A 24,526-nucleotide genomic window follows, 5' to 3' on the forward strand; every position below is an offset into this window, starting at 1 on the left:
TGGCCTATTTCCAGCTTCTGCCTCCAGCCCCACATGGATGGAGCTATTTGCAGCATGAGCCATTGACTCCCACCCGAAGCTGAGACTTCAATAAAGGCAAAGGCCACAGTTCTCAGAGTGAGAGGGGGTGGAAGACCCAGCTGTGAGACCTCAATGGGACCTAGTGGCTCCCCTGGGGGCAGAATGACTGACTATTCCTACAGCCTTATGTGGCTCCCCAGTGCTGTGCAGAAGAGTCTGTGTCTCTCCTCATCTAAGGCTCACCCTTGTCACAGCTGCCTCAGTCTACCCCTGTGACCTTCCCTACTCTCTTCTACCCTCTCTTTTCCCCTCCCCCTACAGCCTCCTCACCCCCATTTCCCCTACTCCCACCTCCTCTGTCTTTACCCCTCTGTACCTGGATGTCCGTAACAGGGCTCAGCAGAGGCCACACTCAGCAGGGACAGGCTCAATGAGCACCCGGGGTGACCCTGGCGATGACCCTGGTTCCTAGTTTGCAGTGAGCACCATTCTGTCAGTGAAGTGCTGGTCCTGGTTCCTGGACCATCAGGACATGATGAGCTCAGCTGCCCTAGGACTCAGCCGGGCCAGGCAAACAGCAGGCTCTGCCCACAGCTGAATTCAGATCTCTCCGTGCACAGCTGTGGGGTGGGCAGTTCCACTGAGCCTCTCTGGGCCTCAGTCTCCTCCCCTGTGAAGTGGGAGTGAAAACCGCAGCAGGGGCTGGGCAGGGGGTCAGGAGGACGAGTGAGCGGCCTGTAGGGGCACTTGTAGACCAGCTCGCGCCAGAGTCAGCAAGGACAGCAGGTGTCCCCTTCCTCCCACAGAGGAGCCGAGGGAGTCTGTGTCACAGAGGAAAAGGAGAGAAGGAGGACAGACCATGGGAACAGGTACCTCTAAAACCCAAAACACAACAAGGGGCTCTGGGTACAGGTCCTCACATCTGCGTAAGAAACGTGCCTGTTGACCATACAGAATGTGCAGCAGAAGCACGTCTGCGACCCCAGCTGCCGACCCTCACAGCTCCTTGGTGTCAACCCCACAGGGGGAGGTGGAGGGCAAGAACAGACAGCCTGCTGCGGGCTCCCAGGGCTCAGAGGGACCCACAGCAGGGTTGGCCCAGCGTAGTCAGACTGAGTTCCCGAGGCTCTGGAGACAACTCTAGGGGGCAGGGCCTGACATCACACAGAGGGCAGAACCCAGTCTCACTTCACCTCCCGAGTCCTAGGTGGGGCACACCTCGCTTGGTGTCCTCTCTGAGAGGCCATTCCTCTAGCCTGAAGCCCAGAGAGGGGACCCAGCCCAGGGGCTTTTGCTAATGAATGAGGCTCAGCTGTAATTAGCTCCTAAAAGGCAAACTCAAAAGTCTGTTAATGGGATTTTAAGCTCCAGAGGTGAAAAAGGAATTAAGTCATATCGAGGGCAAAGTCTGGGAGTTCAAGACTTTTCTGATTCTGTGTTGTTTTTTTTTTTTTCTGGTGATTAATCAATGAAAGCTGCTAGACTTTGTGGAGAAACCAGAGCTAATGCAGGTTTCACTGAATCTCTGGGAGATTAAGTTAATATGTCTGCCCCTGGAGCTGCTAGACCCTTCCACACAGATGCTGCTGCACAGAGCCAGGGCAGAGCAGCTTTAGTGCCATTTGTTCATTTTTCCTAACTCCAGAAATGCTGATGAGCAGCAGGCTGCGTCCCTTCAGAGCAGGGCCCCAGGCTGCTCACCCTGACAGGAAGATGGCACTCACCACACCTGAGCATGTCCAAGTCTTAGTCTCCTCATTTGGAGAATGGGCTGATAACAGCCCTTGCTGCCTGGGATCCAAGTCAGCTCGCTGGAGAGGGTACAGCAGGCATTTGGCAAGGGGCTAGCTCATCCTCCACCTTGCAAACGGTCAGGGCAATGACCTTGTCAATACATCACAATTTTCCTACTTACACAGCTTATAATGTCTCCCCACCTCCCTCCTAGTAATGTCTCAAGAATGTCACATGCAGAGGAGCATGCAGAATGGTGCCCAAAAGGCAGGCTAAGGCAGGTTTCCAAAATGCATGCTGCTCGTGGGAAAATCCAAACTCCATCCAGCTTCCTTCATTTATTCTAGGATATGGAATTGTTTTTAGTGTCAATTGTACATGGGGCAGACCTGGTGGACTCAGCCCCTGGAGACCAGGGTCCGGCCCACCAGTCCCACCCTTTCCATGCACCAGTGTCTGGGTCAAAGCGAGCTCCCCTGAGTGGCTCACCTCCCACCAGCACCCACTCTGCCTGGCCCACACCCCGTCTTCCTTCCCTGCCCCCAAGATCCCCAGGGTCTGGCTGGGGGATGTGTCCCCTATGCCTGGGGAGTCCCTGGCCACCTACATACTGGGGGCTTCATCCTTGTTCTACTTAGGAACCTCCCATGAGTGTTTGGAAAATCTACCTGCCCTCTTACATTTTAGTTGACATTTAACATTTTCATTTTAAATTTAGACACATAATTGCAGCGCGTGCAATTCCTCCTGCATTATTGACATTTTAGAATAAAACTGCCACATCTTTTTTTCAGTCTTGAGACCATAGAGCTTTGACTCTCACATTATCCACCTAGGGACACAGCAGAGAAATGTGCCCAGTTCCCTTTTCTCCTTGAGCTCATGTTTTCAATGCAGTCATTTCTCCTACGAAGCACTTAGATGTTTGAAATTCTGTTGCCCATTGTTACTCATCATTTCTCCATAAGAAATCGCTCTCTCTCTTGCTCTTCACACGTGTATGGAATTGAAAATTAACCAACAAAACAATTTTTGCCTCTAAAAAGTTCTCTGTGTTAAAATATTCCTCTGGATTGAGCTATAACTACATTATTAATATAAATTATTAAAATATATAATATAGATTTTATGTATAGAGATATATTGTATTTTATATTATGTATATATTATATATTTTATATAATATTTGTTGCATGTGTGTGTGTGGGTGTGCAGGCCGTGTGCATAGGATGGTGATAACAGGGGCCACCAAGCCTGGGCAGGAGTATAGAAAGTCAGAAAAGGAGATGGAATAAGACAGAAAAGACTTTAGCAAGTTTTATAATAAGTGAAAATATAGAATATAGAATATGTCAGACACTCTCTGACAGTAAACTCATGGTAAATTGAAAATATAAGTTGAAAATGCATTTGATAACCTAACCTAATGAAGGTCATAATATTGCCTCACTTTCCTTAAACATGCTCACAACACTTACACGGGCCTAAAGTTGAGCAAAGCGTGTTTTATAGGAAAATGTTGAATGTCTCATGTGAGTTGTGGAATGGATTGAAAGTGAAAAACAGAATGGTTGCATGGTTCCCAAAGTATGGTTTCTACTGAATGCATATTACTTTTGCACCATTATAAAGTTGAGAAATGTTAAGTTAGGGGCCTTCCCCATGTATTTATGATCATGGTACAAATTTATTAAAAAGCAAGTAGTCCTGGGCGGTGCCTGTGGCTCAAAAAGCAAGTAGTCCTATGAACAAATATTAGAAGATAATAAGAATAAATGAAATTATAGACTTGACCAGGTGGGGAGGGGATTTACAAATTCTAGATTTGTGTTACTTTGATATTTTTTTCAATAGGGAATAGTTTTTTTTTTAAGTTAGTGTCTCCCTAACTCTGCATTAAGTCCGGGAGGGACCTCGTCTTCCTTGCTGATGGCTCTATTCCCAGCTCCGGCACAGAGCCAGGCACACAGCATGTTTCAGTGGGTATTTGTTGGGTGGGTGGATGGATAAATGGGTGGATGGATGGGTAGATGGGTGTGGGTGGATAGATGGATGGAAGGATGGATGGATGAATGGAAAGAGGGAAAAATGGGTAGAAGGATTGAGGGATGGGTAGATGGGATAGATGGGTATCAGATCAAGGGATAAATGATGCTGACCTGACCAGGGGATTGCTGACCCACCCTGGGGACCTGCATATTTCCTGTTCCTCCAGATTATCATTAGGCTGGTCCCAGCATCCACCTTGGCTCTGGTGGCTCTCTCCTGCCATGATGGAATAGCCCTGGGTGGTCCCATGCTGCAGTCTTGTGCTTCCCCATCCAGGGTCAGGGCTCACTTTGCCCAGAGGCCCCCTGCTGGGCTGTCCTGCAGCCACACTTCACCTTCTCCCCTGAATGCTGAGAGATGACTGCTAGTCATTTCTTATGACATGTAGTCAGGATTCTCTTTTACCTGGAACCTGTAGAGCTAAGTAGGTTTTGGCAAAGAGTGGGTCTTCTTCCTAAGATGAATCATGGTAACCAAGTGTCTTTAGAGCTCAGTGACTTTAGCTGCCATGCTTGGACCTAGGGTGTTATGTTTCTTTGAACAGGCAAAGCTGAAACAGTGTAAAGGACACTCGCCCACAGGCAGGCGTCCCTCTTCTATGCCCCTTAGCCCCTAGCTCCCTCTCCAGATGCACCCAGTGTTACCTCCTGTATCTGTTCTTACAGAGAATTCTGTGCATTTGCAAGGAGGCACATAGATGTGTCTCTTATTCCCATGATGTTGACAATGGAGGACGAAAGTGTTCCTTTGGGTAAATAACCACCAGCTTCATTCTTCACTGCTAAATGGAACATTCTATGGCCTGGATGCTCTAGGCTTACTCAACCTCTGCCTGCAGATATTTCACAGGATTCTAATCCTTTGCTGAGACACTCATGGGGGCATCTCCAGGACATTCCTAGGGCATGCCTGGGGGAGAAGGAAATGAATTTTTGACTTTGCATTCTAACTGACATGCCCTTGCTGGTGTACAGTGTTGTGGGGTGGTACAGATGCATAACCTGGTGTAAGCACCATACTGGGAGTGTTCCTCCAACCCCAGAAAGCCCTCCACCCATCTCCTGCACTCACACGCTCCTGGCCCTAACACTGGAGACTGCTACCGTCTTCTTTTCTTTCCAAAGGTCGAGGTCCTGTGAATGGCTCGTACAGCAGGGCGCTCCCTGCACTGAGCAGGATCCATCTGCGATTCCTCCCATGCGGCTGTGTGCCCACAGCCTGTTCCTCCACTGCAGGGACATGCCATGGTTTGCTGTGCATTCCCGGTTGAGGGACATTCGCATTGTTTCCAGTGTCTATAATTACAGACAAAGCTGCCTCAAACATTTATGTGCAGATTTTGTGTAAATGTAGTTTTGACTCCACCTGAGCAAGTCCATGGGAGTGAGTTTGCTGAGTCATGTGGAGAGTGTGTGTTTAGACTAGAAACTGCCGGGTTGTGTCCAGAAAGGGTCATCGAGTTCCATGTCCATTTGTTTTCTTTTTGTTTCTTTTCTCTTCCTTCAGTTCTTCTTCCTTTCCTTCCTTCCCTCCCTTCCTTCTGAATTTCAGCTAACCTAATAAGTGTGTATTGGAATCTCACCACGGCTTTAATCTGCACTTTCCCAGTAACTCTTGATTTTCAGCAGCTTTGCATGTGCTTTTCTATCTCCTGTATGTATTTTTTTTTTTGCAAAGCATCTGTCTGTGCGAATCTTTTGCCAGTTATTAAAAATTGAGTTTTTGTTTTGTTGTTTTTAAGAGTTGTTTATGTATTCTGGATGCAAGTTTATCATCAGATACACGAATTGCACATATTTTTGCCAGTCTGTGGCTGGTCTTATCATTCTCTTAGTAGTGTCTTTTGCACACCAAAAGACTTTTTTTTAAACTTTGATGAAGCCAAATTTATTTTCTTTCATGGATCTTCCTTTCAGCATTGCCTAACCCAAGGTCAACAAAATTTTCTCCTGATTTCTTCCAAAAAATTATAATTTTACATTTAGGTCTTTCATCCATTTCAAGGCAATTTTTGTATGAAGTCTGAGGTGTAGGCTGTGGTCTTTTTTTTTAAAATACGAATGACCAGTTGCTAAATCACTATATGTTGAAAAAACTCTTTTCTCCACTGAATTGCCTTTGAGGGCAAATGCGTTTTAAATTTTCATAGATAATACGACAATTATCTCCTTTCATGCAGTTTTGACTAAATGAGGGAATGAAGACTGAAGATCGATGATGCTCAACATTTTTAAGGTCAGCTGTCAGCTCGGGGTGGGAGGGGGGTTGTCTTAGCTTTTCCATTGCTCCTGAGGGGGGGGTCGCGGTGTGTGATCAGGCTTCACATGCAAGGAAATTGATGAACATATCTCACAACACCAAAAACTTTGCTTCCTTTCCAGAGGTTCTTAGTGTATTTAAAATGCAAATTGAATCGATTAGAAAGTGGCTGTAAATGCTTATCGCAGAGATGTGGTGGGTTTGTGTTGGAGGAAAGACAAGCTGCTGTCCCCTGGGGGAAGACGGGATCCTCAGTCTTGCTCTACAAGTAGGGGCTCCCCAGGCCAGCACCTGTGCAGGCATTCAGGGGCGGGGGTGAACAGAGGGTCCTGCCCAGCTGAGTCCAGGTGGCCTGAGTCCTCCAGGCTCTTGAGAGGATGGATGTGTTTTCCCAATTGTCTGCACAGCTGCCTTCTTTCCTCCCCTTTCTCTGTCAGTGCAGGTTGGAGTCACTGAGTCTATTCTCAGACCAGGTGGACTCAGGAGATGGAAGGGAATTTTGTGTGCTCCAACTCACACCCTCCTGGGATTGATTTTCTTTTTAAAAAATTCAGATTGATTATGAGGGTACAAATGATTGTTACATTGTTTGTGTTTCTGAGGTAAAGTTCAAGTTGTATTTGAGCCCTTCATCCAGGGGGTGTGCTGTAAACCTTCACAGTGTGCTCATCAGGTGAGAGCTTACCAATCCCTTCCCTCTTTTCCTCCCCCCCCAACTTGAATATATTTGTGTTTTTCTCTTGTATGGTATGTAGCTGTTTTTCTATTGGTTTCATATTAGTATGGAGTACATTGGACACCTGCATACTATCCATTCTTGTGATGCTTTACTAAGAAGAATGTGTTTCAACTTCATCCAGGTAAATAAAAAGATGTAAAGTCTTCATCTTTTTCGTGGCTGAATAGTATTTCATGGCATACACATATAACAGTTTATTAATCCATTCATGGGTTGATGGGCACTTGGGTTGCTTCCATGTCTTGGCAATTGTGAATTGAGCTACAATAAACATTTTAGTACAAATGTCTTTGTGATAAAATGATTCATTTTCATCCATGTAGATACTTAGTAATGGAATTGCAGGATCAAATGGAATGTCTACATTTAGCTCTTTAAGGATTCTCCTGGGCGGCGCCTGTGGCTCAGTCGATAAGGCACCAGCCCCATATACCGAGGATGGCGGGTTCAAACCCGGCCCTAGCTGAACTGCAACCAAAAAATAGCTGGGCGTTGTGGCGGGCGCCTGTAGTCCCAGCTACTCGGGAGGCTGAGGCAAGAGAATCACTTAAGCCCAGGAGTTGGAGGTTGCTGTGAGCTGTGTGATGCCATGGCACTCTACTGAGGGCCATAAAGTGAGACTCTGTCTCTACAAAAAAAAAAAAAAAAAAAAAGGATTCTCCTTACCTCTTTCCATAGAGGGTGCATTAATTTGCAACCCACCAACAATGTAAAGCGTTCCCTTTTCTCCACATCCATGTCAACATATGCAGCTTTGGGATTTTGTGATATGGGCTGTTCTCACTGGGTTAGGTGATGCCTCAGGATGGTTTTTATTTGCATTTCTCTGATGATTAGGGATGATGAACATTTTTCATGTATTTGTTAGCCATTCATCTGTCTTCCTCAGAGAAGGTGCTGTTCACACCTCTTGCTCACTGATAGATGGGATTGTTTGCTCATTTTTTTTGTTGATTAATTTGAGTTCTCTGTAGATTCTAGTTATCAATCCTTTGTCTGATTTGTAACATGCAAATATCTTTTCCCATCCTGAAGGTTGTCTGTTTGCTTTTAGTGTTGTATCCTTAGCTGTGCAGAGCTTTTTAGCTTAATTAAGTCCCATTTATTTCTTTTTATTGATGTTGCCATTGCTGATGATGTCTTCTTCATAAAATCTTTCCCCGGGCCAATAAATATCACCTAGAGTTTTTTCCATGCTTTCCTCTAGCATTTTTATAGTCTTGTGTCTTAGATTTAAATCTTTTATCCATCTTCAATTTTTGTAAGTGGTGAGAGGTGCAGGTCCAGTTTTAGTCTTTTACATGTGGTTAACCAGTTCTCCCAGTATCATTTATTAACTAAGGATTCTTTCCCCAGTGTATACGTTTTCTGGTCTATCAAAAATTAGAGGGCAGTAGGAAGCTGGTTTCATCTCTGGGTTTTCAATTCTGTTCCATAAATCTATGTCTCTATTTTTGCACCAATACCATGCTGTTTTGATCACTGTGGACTTGTAGTTTGACCTGAAGTCTGGTAGAGTGATGCCTCTGGATTTGTTTTTATTACCAAGGATTGCTGTGGCTATATGGGTTTTCTTTTTGTTTCCTCAGAAAACAAAGAACTAATTTTTAGTTCTTCAAAGTATGCAGTTGGTATTTTAGTGGGGATTGCATTAAATACGTAGATTGCTTTGGGTAGTAAAGCCATTTTAACAATGTTGATTCTTCCCAGCCAAGAGCACGGTATGTTCTTCCATTTGTTAATGTGTTCTGCTATTTCTTTTTTCAGGGTTTCATTGTTCTCTCTGTAGAGATCCTTGACCTCCTTTGTTAGATATATTCCTAAGTATTTCATTTTCTTTGAGAGTACTGTGAAGTGTCTTGCATCCTTGATTTGCTTCTCAGATGGATTGTTATTGGCATATACAAAGACTACTGATTTGTGGATATTGATTTTATACCCTGCGACATTACTATATTTCTTGATCACTTCCAGGAGCCTCGTGATTGAGTCTCTGGGGTTTTCTAAGTATGAGATCATATCATCAGCAAAGAACAAGAGTTTGACCTCCTCTGCCTCCATCTAAATGCCCTTAATATCCTTCTCTTCCCTGATTGTATCGGCTAGAACTTCCAGCACTATGTTGAATAGTAGTGGCAATAGTGGACATCCTTGTCTGGTTCTGATTCTAACTGGAAAGGCTTTCAGTTTTACTCTATTCAGTATGATTTTGGCTGTAAGTCCTAATTTCTAAAGTGTTCTTATCAGAAAAAGATGCTGAATTTTATCAAATGCTTTTTTTTTTTTGCATCTATTGAGAGGCTCATATGGTCTTTGTTTTTGCTTCTATTTATGTGGTAAGTTACATTTTTAGGTTTGTATAGGTTAAATCAACCTTGTATCCCTGGAATAAAGCCTATTTGATCATGATGTATAATTTTTTAAATATGTAGTTGTATTCTGTTTGCTATTAGTATTGATTATTTTTGCATCAATATTCATTAGTGATGTAGTTTTCTTTCTCTGTCATGTTCTTTACTAGTTTTGGTATCAGGGTGACATTTCCTTTGTAAAATGTATTGGGCAGGGTTCTTTTTTTTCAATGTTTTGGAATAGTTTCTGAAGTATAAGTACTAGCTCTTCTTTGAATATTTGATAGAATTCTAGTGTGAAGCCATCTGGTCCTGGGTTGTTTTTTTTTTTTTTTTTTTTTGTTGTTGTTGTTGAGAGTTTTTTTTTTTTGTTTTGAGACAGAGTCCCATTATGTTGCCTTTCGTAGAGTGCCATGGTGTCACGGTTCACAGCAAGCTCAAACTCTTGGACTTAAGCAATTCTCTTGCCTCAGCCTTCCATGTAGCTAGGACAATAGGCACCTGCCACAACACCAGATATTTTTTTGTTGCAATTATCATTGTTGTTTTAGCTGGCCTGGGCTGGGTTCAAATCCACCAACTTTAAGTGGCTGGTGCCATAACCACTGTGCTAGGGTTGCCAAGCCAAGGGAGCTTTTTTACTATTTCTTCAATTTCAGTGCTTGATATTGGCCTGTTCAAGAGATATATTTCTTCCTGGTTGAGTCTAGGGAGGTTGTGTGGTTCCAGGTATTGGTCCATTTCCTCCACATTGTCAAATTTCTGGGCATAGAGTGTTTTGTTGTACTCAGAGATAATCTCTTGTATCTCTATGGTATCTGTTGTTATTTTCCATTTTTCATTTCTGATTGAGGATATTAGATATTTCTAATTGAGGATAATTTCTGTTTCTAATTAATCTGACCAATGTTTTATCAACTTTGTTTATCTTGTGAAGAACCAATGTTTTGTTTTGTTAATTTTCTCAATTATTCTTTTGTTTTCAATTTTATTTATTTCTCCTTTAATTTTGGTTATTTCTTTACTTCTGCTAGGTTTTGGATTGGATTGTTCTTCCTTTTCCAGTTCTTTGAGGGAGTTAATTAGGCTGTTTATATGTGCTCTTTCTGTTTTTTGGATGTGGGCATCTAATGCAATAAATTTCTCTCTTATGACTGCTTTTGTAGTATCACACAGGTTTTGGTAGTTTGTGGCTTCATTGTTGTTATGTTCAAGGAATCTAATGATTTCCTTCTTTACTTCCTACTTGATCCAGCATAAGGTTGTTTAGTTTCCATGACTTTGTGTAAGGATGAATCTTCTTGTTGGAGTTGAGTTCTACCTTTATTCCCTTGTGGTCTAAAAAGATGCAAGTATAATTTCAGTCCTTTTAATTTTGTTGAGTTTTGATTTGTGTCCTAGGATAGGCTCAATATTGGATTATGATCCATGAGCTGATGAAAATAATGTATACTCATTAATTTTGGGGTGGTATGTCCTGTATATGTCTATTAAGCCCATTTGATCTAGGGTTACATTTAAGGTCCTTATTTCTTTATTTAGTTTCTGTTTAGAGGATGTATCCAGCTCTGTCAGAGGGGTGTTCAAGTTTCTAGCTATTATGGTATTGTAGGATATTGTATGCTTCAGACCAGTTAGGGTTTGTTTAATAAATCTGGGAGCATTTAAGATGGGTGCATATATATTTATTTTATTTTATTATTTTTTTTTTTTATAGAGACAGAGTCTCACTTTATCACCCTCAGTAGAATGCCGTGGCATCACAGCTCACAGCAACCTCCAACTCCTAGGTTTAGGCTATTCTCTTGCCTCAGCCTCCCTAGTAGCTGTGACTACAGGTGCCCACCACAATGCCCTGCTATTTTTTTGTTGCAGTTTGGCTGAGGCTGGGTTTGAATCCACCACCCTTGGTATATGGGGCTGGCGCCCTACTCACTGAGCCACAGGCACCACCCATTGGGTGCATATATATTTATAATTGAAATGTTCTCTTGTTGTATTGTTCCCTGGATGAATATGTAGTGACCACCTTTGTTACTTTAAATCCACTTGTATCTGAAAATAGAATTATGATCCCTCCTTTCTTCTGGTTTCCATTTGCCTGATATATTGTTTTCCAATCCTTCACCCTGAGTCTTGTTTTGTTTTTAGAGGTTAGATGTGTTTCCTAAATACAGTATATAAATGGCTTGTGCTTTATTATCCAGTCAGCCAACCTGTGCCTCTTTAGTGGGGAAGTCAAGCCATTCACATTTATTAAGAGAATTGATAAGTATGGTGGAGTTATAGTCATTTTGTTCTGTGGAGGTCCATTGCTTAGTTTTATCCCTTGCTCCATTGTGGAAGCTAGATTTTGACCTTTAGTTTCTGGGTATCTACTTTACTGGTGAGGGGTTGTGATGATCCGTGTGAAAAACAAGTCTGAGTATTTCCTGCAGAGCTGGTCTTGTTGTAGCAAATTTCCTCAATGTTTGAATGTTAAGTAAAGGAGTCGATTTCCCTGTCAAATATGCAATGGGTTAGCGAGATACAGAATCCTAGGCTGAAAGTTGTTTGGTTTAAGATGTTTATAGGTAGATGACCACCCTCTTCTGCCTTGAAAAGTTTCAGCTGAAAGGTTTTCTGTAACCCTAATGGGTCTGCCCATCAATTGGTGCTTACTCCTGGCTGCTTGCAGAATTTTCTCTTTCATTTTGACTTTGGCCATGTTAATTACAGGGTGTCTAGGAGATTGGTATAAACTGGGGATCGATATCCATCTAAGAGGAGTGTGTCAGAATCTTTGGTGATGCTTGGGAAATTTTCAGTTATGATATCCTCCAGTAGAGCTTCCAAACCTTTGGGTATCTCTTTTCCTTCTCATACACCTATAATTTGTATGTTTGCATGTTTTTGAGGTCCCATAATTCTCTAAGGGATTGCTCTGTTTTTACTCTCTTATTTTCTGCCTCTTTAAATGCTTGAGTTAACTCAAGAGCCTTACCTTATAGATCTGAGTTTCTTCTCTATGATTTAATCTGTTATTGATACTTTCTATTGCATCTTTAAATTCTCTGAATGACGCCTTCACATTCATAAGATCCAATATATCTTTCTAATTCCATCATGTCTTTCATTCATTTCTTGAGTCAATTTTTGGGTTTCCTTTTTGTTGTTATCCATTTTCCATTCAATTACTTTCATTGTTTTTGCCATCCATACTCTATATTCCCTTTTAGTCATTTCCATAATTTCTTGATAGGTGGGATCATCTGTGGTAGTCGCCTCGTGGTTCCTGGGGGGATTTGATCTGCTCTGGTTTTTCATTTTGCCAGATTTTTGTATTGGTTCCCCCTCATGTGTGTTTTCTTCTTGTTTACTTGCTTCCCCTACTATTCCTTTCACTTCTTTCATCTTAATTCTCTTCGTCCTTGTATTTGGATGTTGAAGTGTCTTCCTGTTCTGCCTGTGCTGAAAGAGAGGAAGTAATTAGATAGTTGCCATGGAGACCTTGTCTTGATTTCCTGCTTTGTTTGTTTTTCAATCTGGGCATGATTATTATACAAATGTTGATGCTCAAGTGAGGTAGCCAGAACACCAAAGGTTACACTAGGCTTTATGGGCTACATAGCCTGACCTTCCAAGAACGTTCCCTAGATCACAAAAGGGACCACTTGCGAGGAGGGATCAAATTACGCATGTCTTTGAGGAAATCCAAGTCCAGCCTCCCAACAGAATCAGAGATGGTTGCACATGCTGAGAACCTGTTGGACTGCTCCCAGACAGGAGCCCTATCAGCACCTACCAACACAAATATTGCATTGCTCTTCCCCATTTCTCCCCATGGTTCTGTCTTGATGGTGGGCCCTGATCACTGGGTCTGTCACAGAGCCAGTAAAGGGCTGAAGCCCACCCACCTGGTGCCTCTGGAAATCATTCCCAGGCTCAGGCCTATCCAGAAGACCCATGGGATCTCAGTCCCTGTTCATTTCTCTCCACTATCTTCTCCTGGAGAGATGAACCCTCTGGAGCTTGGACCAGTCCCAATTGGCCCCCCAACTTGGGGTGCCATGTAGGGGTTGGGGAGACTCTCATGATGGATTAATCCCTCTGGAGTCATTGTGTAGTCTTTGTTCCTGGAATGCCATGCTCCTTTGCACAATTTTCTGTGTTGGCTTTCTGTCTCTCCCCACCTCCTGGTCTCCTAGAGTCCCTTGTTGTCTCACCATGCCTTGGCAATGCTGTTTCTCTACAGAATAGTCCAGTAAGAAGAGTGTGATGTCCCCCTGCCTGAATCACATCGAAAGCAGCTCATGAGGAGATGTTTCTAGTCTGCCATCTTGGAAAGCCCTCCTAGTACCATGTTGGGATAAGCATCTCATCAAGTGAAGGCAAAACCCAGGGAGGTTGTTGCATTAAAGATTTTTGACAAAACTGAGAAATGATTACAGAGGCTGAGAAGTCCCACAACAGGCTATGTCTGGAAGCTAGAGAACCAGGAAAGCCAATATCTTGTCTCAGTCCAAGTCTGAAGCCCTCAGGATCTGATGGTGTAATTTTCAGTCCAAGGTTGAAGGCCCATGATTGAGGCAAGAATGAGGCTGTGCTGGTGTGAGTTGCAAAGTCCAAAGACCAGAGAACATGGAGTTCTGACTGTCCAAGGGCAAGGGAAGAATACCACTTCAGCTCTTTTCCCCTGGTGTTGATTTTCTGACCTAGATATTTCATCCCTGAATCACACTGGAGAGAGGAAAATCGAGTTCATGTAGGTCAGAGTCTAAAGCTGTGAAGTAGGGATTATGATGGTGATGAACATAATGATGATAATAAAGATAATGATGCTGATGATGGTGATGATGGTGATGGTGATGATTGTGATGGTGATGATAGTGATAGTGATGATAATGATGGTGATTATGATGGTGAAGATGGTTATGATGATGATGGCAAGGATGGTGAGTATGATGGTGGAGATGGTGATGAAGATGAGGAGGAGGAGGCTGGTGAGGATGATGGTATTGATGATGGTGATGGTGGTGATGGTAACACTGGTGTCTAACACTAGGGAGAGAAGAGGGTGGATGAGATCATGGAAAGGCTCAGAGTGGGGCCAACCCCGCCATAAATGCCATATAAAATGTTATCGTTGTCATCTCACATTTTTGGATACATGGAGCTAACCTCCTTTTAGCAGCCACATCTCCATCCTGAACTCCCTCTTTTGAAGACAGGAGCTAAACTCCCTTTTAGAAAACTTCCCTTCTGGACTTCCCTTCAGCAGCCCCCTCCCATATGTGGAGGGCACATTGCATCCTCCACACAAGGACAGAACACAGGTAGGTCCCCTAATGTTATCCAAGGGGCCACTGTGCCTGGCATCCTGAGAAGAGTCATTAAAGGACTCGATTCCTTGCAATAGGGCCATGATCAATGAATGGCACTGACACTGTGACAAGCTAAGGGAGGCAGGAATGAACTGAAAATGGCAGGTGCTGAATTGTTTTATTAATATAGCTATTGCCTGTGCCTATGTTGTGGGAAGTCTTCCATGTGAAGCTTTGGAGCTACTGCTTCGAGGGAGGTGTGGCTGGTCTTCCCAGGCAGGGTCTATCCTTCACAGTACAGTAGCCTATAGTACACTGAGCAGATAGAAACCTCACAGACCGGCTGCATCCAGGGTCTTGCTGAGTATTGCTGAAATGGGGTATTTTTTCTTATGTTTAACTGACTTTTGACCTTCCTTTTCTGTGAATTTCCTATTCATAATGTCTACCCATTTTCCTATCAAGTCTCTCTTTGCTTATTATTGATTTGTGGACACCACTTAGATATTGCATATGCCAAACTGCTGGCTACCAAACATGAGGTAGAGATCATTCCTCAATCTGACCTATATCTTTTCACTCGTTTGTGGCATTGTTTTCGCATTGTTTTCACAAAGAGATCTACAGTTACTCAAAAGGGGATCAGATAATGCCAACATAAAATATGCTCCTTTGGCATAATTCCTTTGAACTGAAGGCATTTTTATTCCTGAAATTCTTTACTAGCCTAAAAGAAGAGCCTCCCCAAACAGCTCAATTGTCATAAATCCCTTCCACTAATCTTCTCTTCTTGGAGGTGAGAAGCCAGCCCCACTGCCCCACTTACATTCTTTTCATCAGCTCATGGATCATAATCCAATATTGATCCCAGACAGACATTGTTGCAAACTGCCTTATCTCTCTCCAGGACTCCTGAGGATTCATTGCTCTTGCAATGAAGTTGTTTGTGTTCCCATAAGTGTCCCTCCACCCCTCCCCATCTCCTAATAATATTGTACATAAATCCTGAAATCTCACTGCTTCTTCAGGTATTTGCTTATTTCTGTGATGCGCCCCCCACCCCGCATGTACAGTTAAAACTTAAAACACTTGTACACTGTTTTCCCTATTACTCTGTCCTTTGTCAGTTTAACAAAGTCACTGAATATAAGAAGGTAGATAAAAGATTTCCTCCCTGCAGTTCTTTGAAATTAGTTTTCTCACCTAAATATCCACTCGGCTCTCCAGAAACCAGGGAAGATTCTTGGTTAAATTTAGTTCAGGTCAAGGCTTCATAAAAGTGGAAACCCAGAAGGAGAAAGTCTAAGCAAAACAATCTTCCTAGAAGAGTTTCCACTTTAAAACATTTCCCCCAGGAGATTGACTTAAGCTGGAGGCCAAGTTGATCCCTACTCAGAGGTGGGGAGGAGCCTCCCTGCCAGGGTTCTCTGAGCTCTTCCCATTGTGGATTAAGGGGTAGGAGGGGAGAGATTGGTAAATCCCCTGAAGGGCCCACAGAGCCCAGGGCTGCTCTGGAGGTCTGAGGTGGGCCTTTGGAGGAGCATGCAGAGGGAGCTGTTCCCCTGCTCAGCCCCTGTGGCTGGGAGTGAGGATCTGGGGAGTAGCCACTGGACACCGAGGATCCCGTGAAGCCTCCTCTGCCTGGTGCCTGAAGGATTGAGGCAGCCACATCCTTGTCTTCGCCTTTCCTGCTCCCTCCTCTCCAACAGGTGAAGAACACATCTCTTCAACGTCTGTGATGAAGACAGAGGCATCGGCTTCACCCACCTGCAGGCTACTTGCTCCTAGGCAAACTTGATGGAGCAGCCTAGTCCCCTGGATGCTGCAGGAAAGTGGGTGAGGGTGGGAGGCCTGGGGTTTGGGTCCAGGAGTAGGCCAGAGGCTGCAGCCATCAGAGCCCAGGTGTGTTCCCCACCCACTGGGAGAGCTGCACTTGCCCCGTGAACTACCCTGTACCCCGAGAGCTCCATGTCCACCTCTGGCACCTCCAGGCAACCTCCAAGGAAGCTGTCAAATGTGAACATGTCACCTGGTGATTCCCTATTCCAGTTAAATGTTCTCACATTTGCATGGAAATTGGCCTTATAAAGACATGGAAAAATTCATGCTAACAACTTCAAATGTTAGTTTTTATTTACGTAAAACAACATTAAATGGCAAATAAGAGTGACCAAGTTGACCAAGGAAGAAAGAGGCTTCATGTTTCAGCACCTCTCATAGCACTTTTCCTGATGTGTGACCAAGAGCTCCGCAGGTTCACTCTGTGCTAAGCCCTGAAGTACATGTGGATATGGCTGGAGTCTTTGTCCTGGGCTCCCTCCACCCCATCCCTGCATGGAGGCCCTATGGGATCAGCTGGTCCCCACTGAACATGTCTCTGGAGCTGCCACTTATCTCAGCTGCTTAGTTGTTTGGGACAGGGTGTGCCCCTCAGGGCGGCTGAGGGCCTAAGATGGGGTGACTGGATCTGGAATGGGGGATGGACTCACCTTGAGCCTCCCCATCTCCCCTCCTCACGCTGAGGCCTCAGTGGGGTTCCAGGACTGCAGGGCACACTGGTCAGGAATCCCTGTAGGGTGGGGAGAGGCCTTAGGAGGGTCCCCAAGGCTGGTCCTCCCCTGGCAAGTGCAGGCAGCTCCCTGAGGGGCCTCTGCAGCCAAGGGCAGCACTGAGCCCAGGTCTGGGGACACAGATGTGGAATAGTCTTTGTTTGACCAACCTTGGTCAGGCTCCTGCATTTCCTCTAAAATCAGCCTTTGCAAAGAGCCCTGCACACCTGTGTGGCAGGTGCCTTACCTCAATTCTGATTCCCTGGACATCCCAGGTGTTGTCTGCTCCACCCACCCTCAGCAAGGGGCCCACAGGTTCTGCTGGGTCAGTTTAGCCAGAATCCTCCTCTTAGTGATTTTCCACTCACTGAACCCACCCCACTCCAGGCTGCAAATTCCCCCTGACCCTGCTGAGTCCAGGTCAGGCTCCAGCTGTCCCTCTGAAGAATTCCATGGTCTGGTTATGTGAGATCACCATGATCCCTGGAGCAGAGTCTTTATCCCAGAGCTTTAACAAGCACCTGGAGCAGAGAATCCAACCTCTTTGCCCAGAAAGGAACCTTCCTGCACACCCCCCACCTCCATGGGGGACCCTGGGGTTCTCCTGGGTGTAGGGTTTAAACACTGCAATCCTTGGGAAAGGTTATTATCAGGAGGGGGTGCCCTCCCCAATTCCCTGGAAATCATATCTTTTTAAAAAGAAAATCTCAAATTAAAACATTTTGATGTGCTGAAATGGGAGGCACATGACACCCGATGAATGAGAAATTGAAACTTGGAAAATTTATGCCTTCTTTTATTCTGTGTCACAGAAATGAATGTATCCCTCAGGCTCATAAATTTTTAGAAAGGAGTTTTTCTTATAAATATTGTGATCTTGGGCGGCGCCTTTGGCTCAGTGAGTAGGGTGCCAGCTCCATATACCAAGAGTGGCGGCCCCAGCCAAACTGCAACAACAAAAAAAAAATAGACAGGTATTGTGGTGGGTGCCTGTATTCCTAGCTACTTGGGAGGCTGAGGCAAGAGAATCACCTAACCCCCAAGAGCTGGAGGTTGCTGTGAGCTGTGATGCCATGGCACTCTACCAAGGGCGATATAATGAGACTCTGCCCAAAAAAAAAAAAAAATTGTGATCTTTTGAAGTGTTCTCTCCCCAGAGCTGTGAAGCCAGAAGAAAGCCCAGCTCTGTCCCAGGATGTCCAGGGGCTTCACTCCAAGAATCCCTGGGGCCCTCAGCACTCCAAGAATCCCTAGGGCCCTCTTAATCACCCGGGACTTAAGAGGATGCTAGAGCTCCATAACACACAGGCAAATCAGGGGAGGGGTCTGGGGGTGTTGATAAGTGACAAGAGGCCTCACACTTCCAGGACAGTCAGGAAGGCCCCCACCCTGTGTGAGCCCTGCCCCCTTGCAAATGTGGCCACATCATTCCTGGTGCAGGGACCCCACATTGGTTCTGGGATCCACTCAGGAGCCAGCCCCCACAGACCCTGAGTCAGTCAGGGCTCTCCAAGGAGCAGAAACAGAAGAAGGTGTGTTGTGTAGACAGGGATTTATTGCGGAAAATTGGCACATGTGGGTACAGAGCAGTCAAGTTCAAAGTCTGCCCGGGAGCTGCCAGGTAAAGACCCAGGGTGGCCACCTGCTGCAGAGCTCTTTGGGCTTCTGTGAACAGCCTGCTGTCCTGAGTGACTGGGGATGCCCCTCGCTGTGCGGAGGGTGATATGCGTCACTGCAGGCCTCACCCACAAGTTCCTCTGGGAAGCCTCAGCGTACTGTCAGCGCAAGCAACCTGCGTGCTGTGGCCCATCCCCAGGAACACATAAAATAGCCATCACGACTCCACTTCTGGAACCACAGCTGATCTGACAGTGGGGTCATGAGTTAAGGGCAGGTGCAGGTGGCAGAGCAAGTCCTCAGCCTCATCAGAATATTATGTAGTGAGTCCTGTAGGGGAATCTGGGGCAGAGGCAGAAGTGGGCAGCCCTGGGCTGGAGCCCAAGTGTGGGGGACTCCGTGGGCATCTGCTCTCAGGCAAGGGCCCTTCCAGGCGTCTGCTCTGACCAATCCCCTAGTTCATGGTGAACTTTGGTTTTTCCATGTCCACTCAGTCCATATGACCAGGGCTGGCCTGCTGGAGGGTCCCCTCCCCTTGCCACAGGGACAGCTTCTAGAGGGTCATGCAGCCAACCTCAGCCCACTGGATTCAGGCAATGTCAGTACTGAAGCTTGAAGGCCCTGATGAGACTACTACCCCCGAACCTGGGAGGCTGAGGGTGAAGACACTTGCTGTGTCTCTGGGCTTCTCTGAGTTCAGTGTCAAGGGAGCGTCATGGGCTGCTCCTGGGTCCCATGAACTCATCCTCTTTTCTCAGGGCTTTTCTGTCACCTGGCATGTGGAGTTGGGACTGAAACAGAGGAGTACTAGGGAGACCCTGCCTAGAAGGCTCACATATAGTCTGGACTGAGAGCTGCATGAAGACAGAGATTTTTGTTTGTTTTGTCCACTGATGGATCTGCAGAGCCAAGAATGGCCCAGCACATCGTTGCTGCCCCAACAAACGCTTGCTGAATGAATGAAGGAACAAATGCATATAGGCCACGCATTGAGGCAATCACTGTTCGTGAGGCAAGGATAGTCATTTGTGTGGACAATGACCAATTCAAACCCCAAGTGAGCAGAGGGGAGGATGGCGGGTTAGTGACTTGCTATTTGAATCCAGAAAGAAGATTTCTACTGACTTTTGCAATTTGTCACAAACAGAGCAGGGATAAGGGTTTTCAAAGTGTATTGAACTGAGTTTGCCTTTAGGCAAAGCCAGAGAAATAAGGATTTGTAGCCAACTGTCCTTTTGAAAACTGCATTTGCAAGGCCATTGTGGAAGGATTAAATGAAAGATCAATTCATCCCACATCATCACAGTAAGTCACCCTGTTTTCTCCACTCCCCAAGTTCTGAGTATTTGCTTCAATTCTCCTGCTCTCTGAGGATAGCACAGACGGTTGCAGAGACACAGGCAGGTTTCCTAAGACACAAGGTATATCAGCTATTCTTGGGGAAACTGTTCCTTAGGCTGGGCGTGGTGGGTCACGCCTGTAATTCTAGCACTCTGGGAGGTCGAGGCAGGTGGATTGCCTGAAGTCATGAGTTCAAGACCAGCCTGAGCAAGAGTGAGACCCCATCTCTAAGAAAAGTCAGGTGTTGTGGCAGGCACCTGTAGTCCCAGCCACTCAGGAGGCTGAGACAAGGGAATAATTAGCTTGAGCCCAAGAGTTTGAGGTTGCTGTGAGCTATGACGCCATAGCACTCTACCAGTGGGTGACAAAGTGAGACTGTCTCAAAAAAAAAAAAAAAAAAAAACCCTGTTCCTTAGTACATTGTCTGCATCATTCCAAACTCAGATGTGACCAAACCCCTGAGTTATAATATTCACAGTTAGGGCCATGCTGACCCCCAGATCTCACCAGGGAGACCCATAGCTTCTAACTCAGCCATGACTGACTTTGGGACAGGCCCCTTTTGCTGCCTGTAAGTTTCAGCTCCAGCGTTAGGCCTGGCTTACTGCTGGGGGAGTCCTGTTCCAGCTGGACCTTTCCACCCCAGCTGGCAGGAGAGACATCTCCCTGTAGATAAATGTCTTGGGCTTGCTCCAGAACAAGACTCACAAACCAGGTTCCTATTGGACCCCTGTTCACGAAAGGCTGTGGCTAGGCCTGGTGGCAGGTGCTCAGGGACAGTGAAGTGAAGCTCAGAGAAGGAGCAGACTGATGTCATCTGCAAACATCTCAGAATAGCTGTGCAGGTACCAAGGAGCCCTTAGGTAAAGGCAAGCTTTGGAAAACGCTTGACTTCTGTGAAATCAAACATTCTGAGCCGCGTGTTAGATTCTGAGGAGTATGGCAGTTAGGGGCAGTGGTGTCTGAAGCAGAGAGACTGACCCTCAGGTAGACGTGGGAAGATGTCCCTGATTTCACTCATGGGATCAGATCCTGATAAGTTTCTTCCCACCTACCTAGTGAATCTGGAAGCTGCTCAGGCAGCAGCTGTGGGTCGTCCTTGTATAAAGGTCACAGAACTAAGTGGCCCTGCAGTGGCCGCTGTCTCCTTGCCAGGTGGCTGTAGGTGGTTGGTGGTGGTGGGACCTTGGAGGATGGTGCTCGCCTGCCTTCCTGGCTCAGATCAGAGCTCTGGGCCACATGGTCTCCATGTAGAACCCGGCCTGAGGTCCTCCTGGGCTCTGACTTAGGGAACCGTGTGACTCAGGTCAGGGGCTGCCCAATTCATGGCCCCACATTTCATGTTCAGCTCTGGGATTTCTATTTCAAAACCAGCCACACTCTGGAAGGCGAGAGCTAGGGAGCTACAACCTCAGGGCCACCCAGCCCTGGAATGTGCCAGATGTCCGGGAATTCCATGTCCTGGACAGGACAGCTTGGATGCTGTGCCTGTCCCTGTGCCAGGAAGTGGAGTCAGGAGTTTCCCAGGCCTGGACCACAGGCCATCCTTGGAGCCTGGCCCTAGGGAGAGGGTGTCTCCGGCACCCTGGGAGGGCTTTCCATGGAAAGGTGGAGGAGGAGGGGTCAGAAGATAGAAGACACCAGCCGTACCTCACTGGAGAGCAGGGACGGCTCCTGGCAGTTGACTGAGCCACTTAGGGCCTTGTGGCTAATGGGAAGCAAAGTCAGGTGTCTGTCTGTCTGTCTGCCTGTTCATCCATCTGTCTATCTGTATGTGTGTCTGTCCACATGTTTGTTTGACCATCTGTTTGTCTGGCACTCCCTCTGTCTGTCCATGTGTCACTGTGTCTGTCTGTTCATCTATCTGTCTGTGTGTGTGTCTATCTGTCCATCTGTTTGTCCTTGTGTCTGTCTCTGTGTGTCTGTGTTTGTTCATGTGGCTGTCTGTGTGTCTCTTCATCTGTCTGTCCATGTGTCTACCTATCTATCTGTCCCTGTGTGTGTCTGTCCGTAGTCTGCAGGGCTCCCATCCTCACTCCTAGGATGCCTATGCAGCAGCCACTTCCGGTCTGAGCGTCTGTGTCCTGCTGACTGAGTCAAATTGATATTCTGTGTGTGTATGATGATAAATAAAATTATATGGACAGCTCTGGAGCCGGACAGTCTGCTTCTGAAGATAGCAAAATGACTTCTGGCCAAGAGTGATGGGGACACACAGCAGCCTGGGTCAGCTTGGGGACCTGCAGGGCCCTGTTCCCCTGTCCAGCTGGGCACAGTCCCTCTCCCTGCTGGGGATATAAAGTTTCATATTAACTTGACTTAGATAGTAGGATTTAATCTATAACATACGCTGTAAAAATATGTGAAACTTAACATTGCCTAAAACATTTTTTAAAAACATGAGTCAGATGTAGTTGTATGCGCATTGTGTGAACAATGCAAATGCTTGCCAATGCTTGAATAGGGTTCTTGGGGTGACATTGGCAATGCCACACTCACATTCACACACTGTAACAGACATTCTCACACACACATATTCCTTGTCTGAATTTCCCCACATACATCATGGGTGACAGGCAGGTGATGCCCCATCTCTCGGCTCTGACCTGAGGGGTCATGCGGGGAAACTGACTAGCCCTGCCCAGCCCAGAGTGCCACATGGTGCCAGCCCAGCAAGAACGTGTCATGGATGAACAACACACCAAGGCTCTTCCCCGGGGATGGGGCTGCTCCTAGAATGGGGTCTGGGACGGCTGGGGTGCCTGCATCAGGGCCACCAGCTGTGTTCTAGATGGCTGGAGGAAGAGGGCCTGTGTCCCTGAAGAAGCCTGCAGGGGTCATCATAAATAACAACAGAAATAACAATGGTGACATTAATGGCAATGACCGTAACTGCACCCTCCACGACTGCCCAGTGCCATGACCTATCCACACTGTCTTAACAGGATCACCTGCCTCCCCCACCCCTCACACACGACCCTGTGCCCATGATGATTTCACAGGCAGGTATACGAGTCTGGCCATGTGTCAGTGATCGTGGACTTCCTGCTCAGGCCTGGGCCCTTCATGCTCGTGGCCTCCTGCTGCCCTGGAACTCTCTAGCATGGGGGACACCGGGCCACCTCACCCCAAATCCCAGCCTGGAGGGCTTGTCTCCCAGGCCCAGCTGCCCCAGTTGGCGAGGCCGGGAGCAAAGCCACCTCGGACAGTGTCTGGTAAATGCCTTTCTGTCTGGGTCTCTCTCTGCACGCTCTAAATCACAAGAAGGAAAACTGCTTGGGCATTAATCCTGGGGCAATAATTGCAGCAAACACACTACATGAGAAATAAGGGCCTGCCACACCTAAACCCCAGGGACTCGGGTCCTGAGTGATAGGGCAGAGGGGAGCTTTGTCAAGAATCCAGCCCAGCTTCCCGGGCCATTACTCCACAACAGAAGTCCTCAGGGATGAAGGAACTTAATTTTTCACTCAGGTGTGAAACAGACCAGGGCTTTCAACCTCTTTTCCACTGCGTGGACATGATGGATGTTGTTCAAATGTGCAACAGACACACTCCTGGGGGCTTATCTAGGATCTGACAAGCCCAGAAAGGTTTTTCAGGGAGTAAATAGACACAGCAGCTCCTCAACACCAGAGGACGAGAGCTGGCTGCAGAGGGCATTGGTGGCTCTCCTCCCCAGCTGCCCCTTGCTCCTACTCCAGTGATGCACCCAGCTTCCCAAGTGGAAAGGTTGGCCCCTCCCTGCACTCAGTCTTGCAGTCCAGGTGGGGTCCTTGCCTTTTTCTACATGTGAATCATGTGACTGGAGTCCAAGTAATAAACACTTAACGTCCCAAGACACAGCATCATTTGGCATATGGGCATGGGACCTCCCTGGGCCAAGCAGAGCATATCAGGACCATTGCAGAAGCTACTGTGGGAGTCGTGGGCTCTTTCTTAAGAGCATGTGAGGTGGGAGGTGCTGCAACACTGATGAGGGGATCATGGAGCCATCAGGGACACACGTGGGGCCTGAGATTGAAGCCAGCACAGAGGAGGGCAGAGCTAGGAGCCTGAGAGAGAGAACTTCCTGATAAGGTCTTTAGAGACCAGGATACAGCCATATCTGAAACCAGCTAAAATACCTAGGTTGCTTTATTATGGGAGCTAACAATTCCCTTCTGTATCCTGAGGAGAGTCAAGGCTTCTGATGCTTCCTGTGGAAAACTACCCCCAGCTTCTCTGCTCTCTGCCGACTGGATGGCCAAGCTCAGGATGCTAAGCATTTGTCACACCAGCTGTGACCCTGCTCTCCTCTCCCTGTGAGACAGCATGTCTGAATGAAGAAAGGGTGAAATTTCTTAGTAATTGTCAGTTTCTCCAGAGAATCTTTACTTTTAATAAAGTAAAACATTACCAACCTATGACAGTTGGATATTTACATTTTAAAAATACAGAGGGTGCAAAAAATGTATACACGTTTTAGGAAAGGACAAAAGTGAATTAAATTTGTAATCCTCAAGTTACATTGCACTTCTGCAACTATGAGTGCTCCATGTGACTTGTATTCATTTTTTTAAT

Source organism: Nycticebus coucang, chromosome 4 (assembly GCF_027406575.1).
Source record: "Nycticebus coucang isolate mNycCou1 chromosome 4, mNycCou1.pri, whole genome shotgun sequence".
NCBI classification, from domain to species: domain Eukaryota; kingdom Metazoa; phylum Chordata; class Mammalia; order Primates; family Lorisidae; genus Nycticebus; species Nycticebus coucang.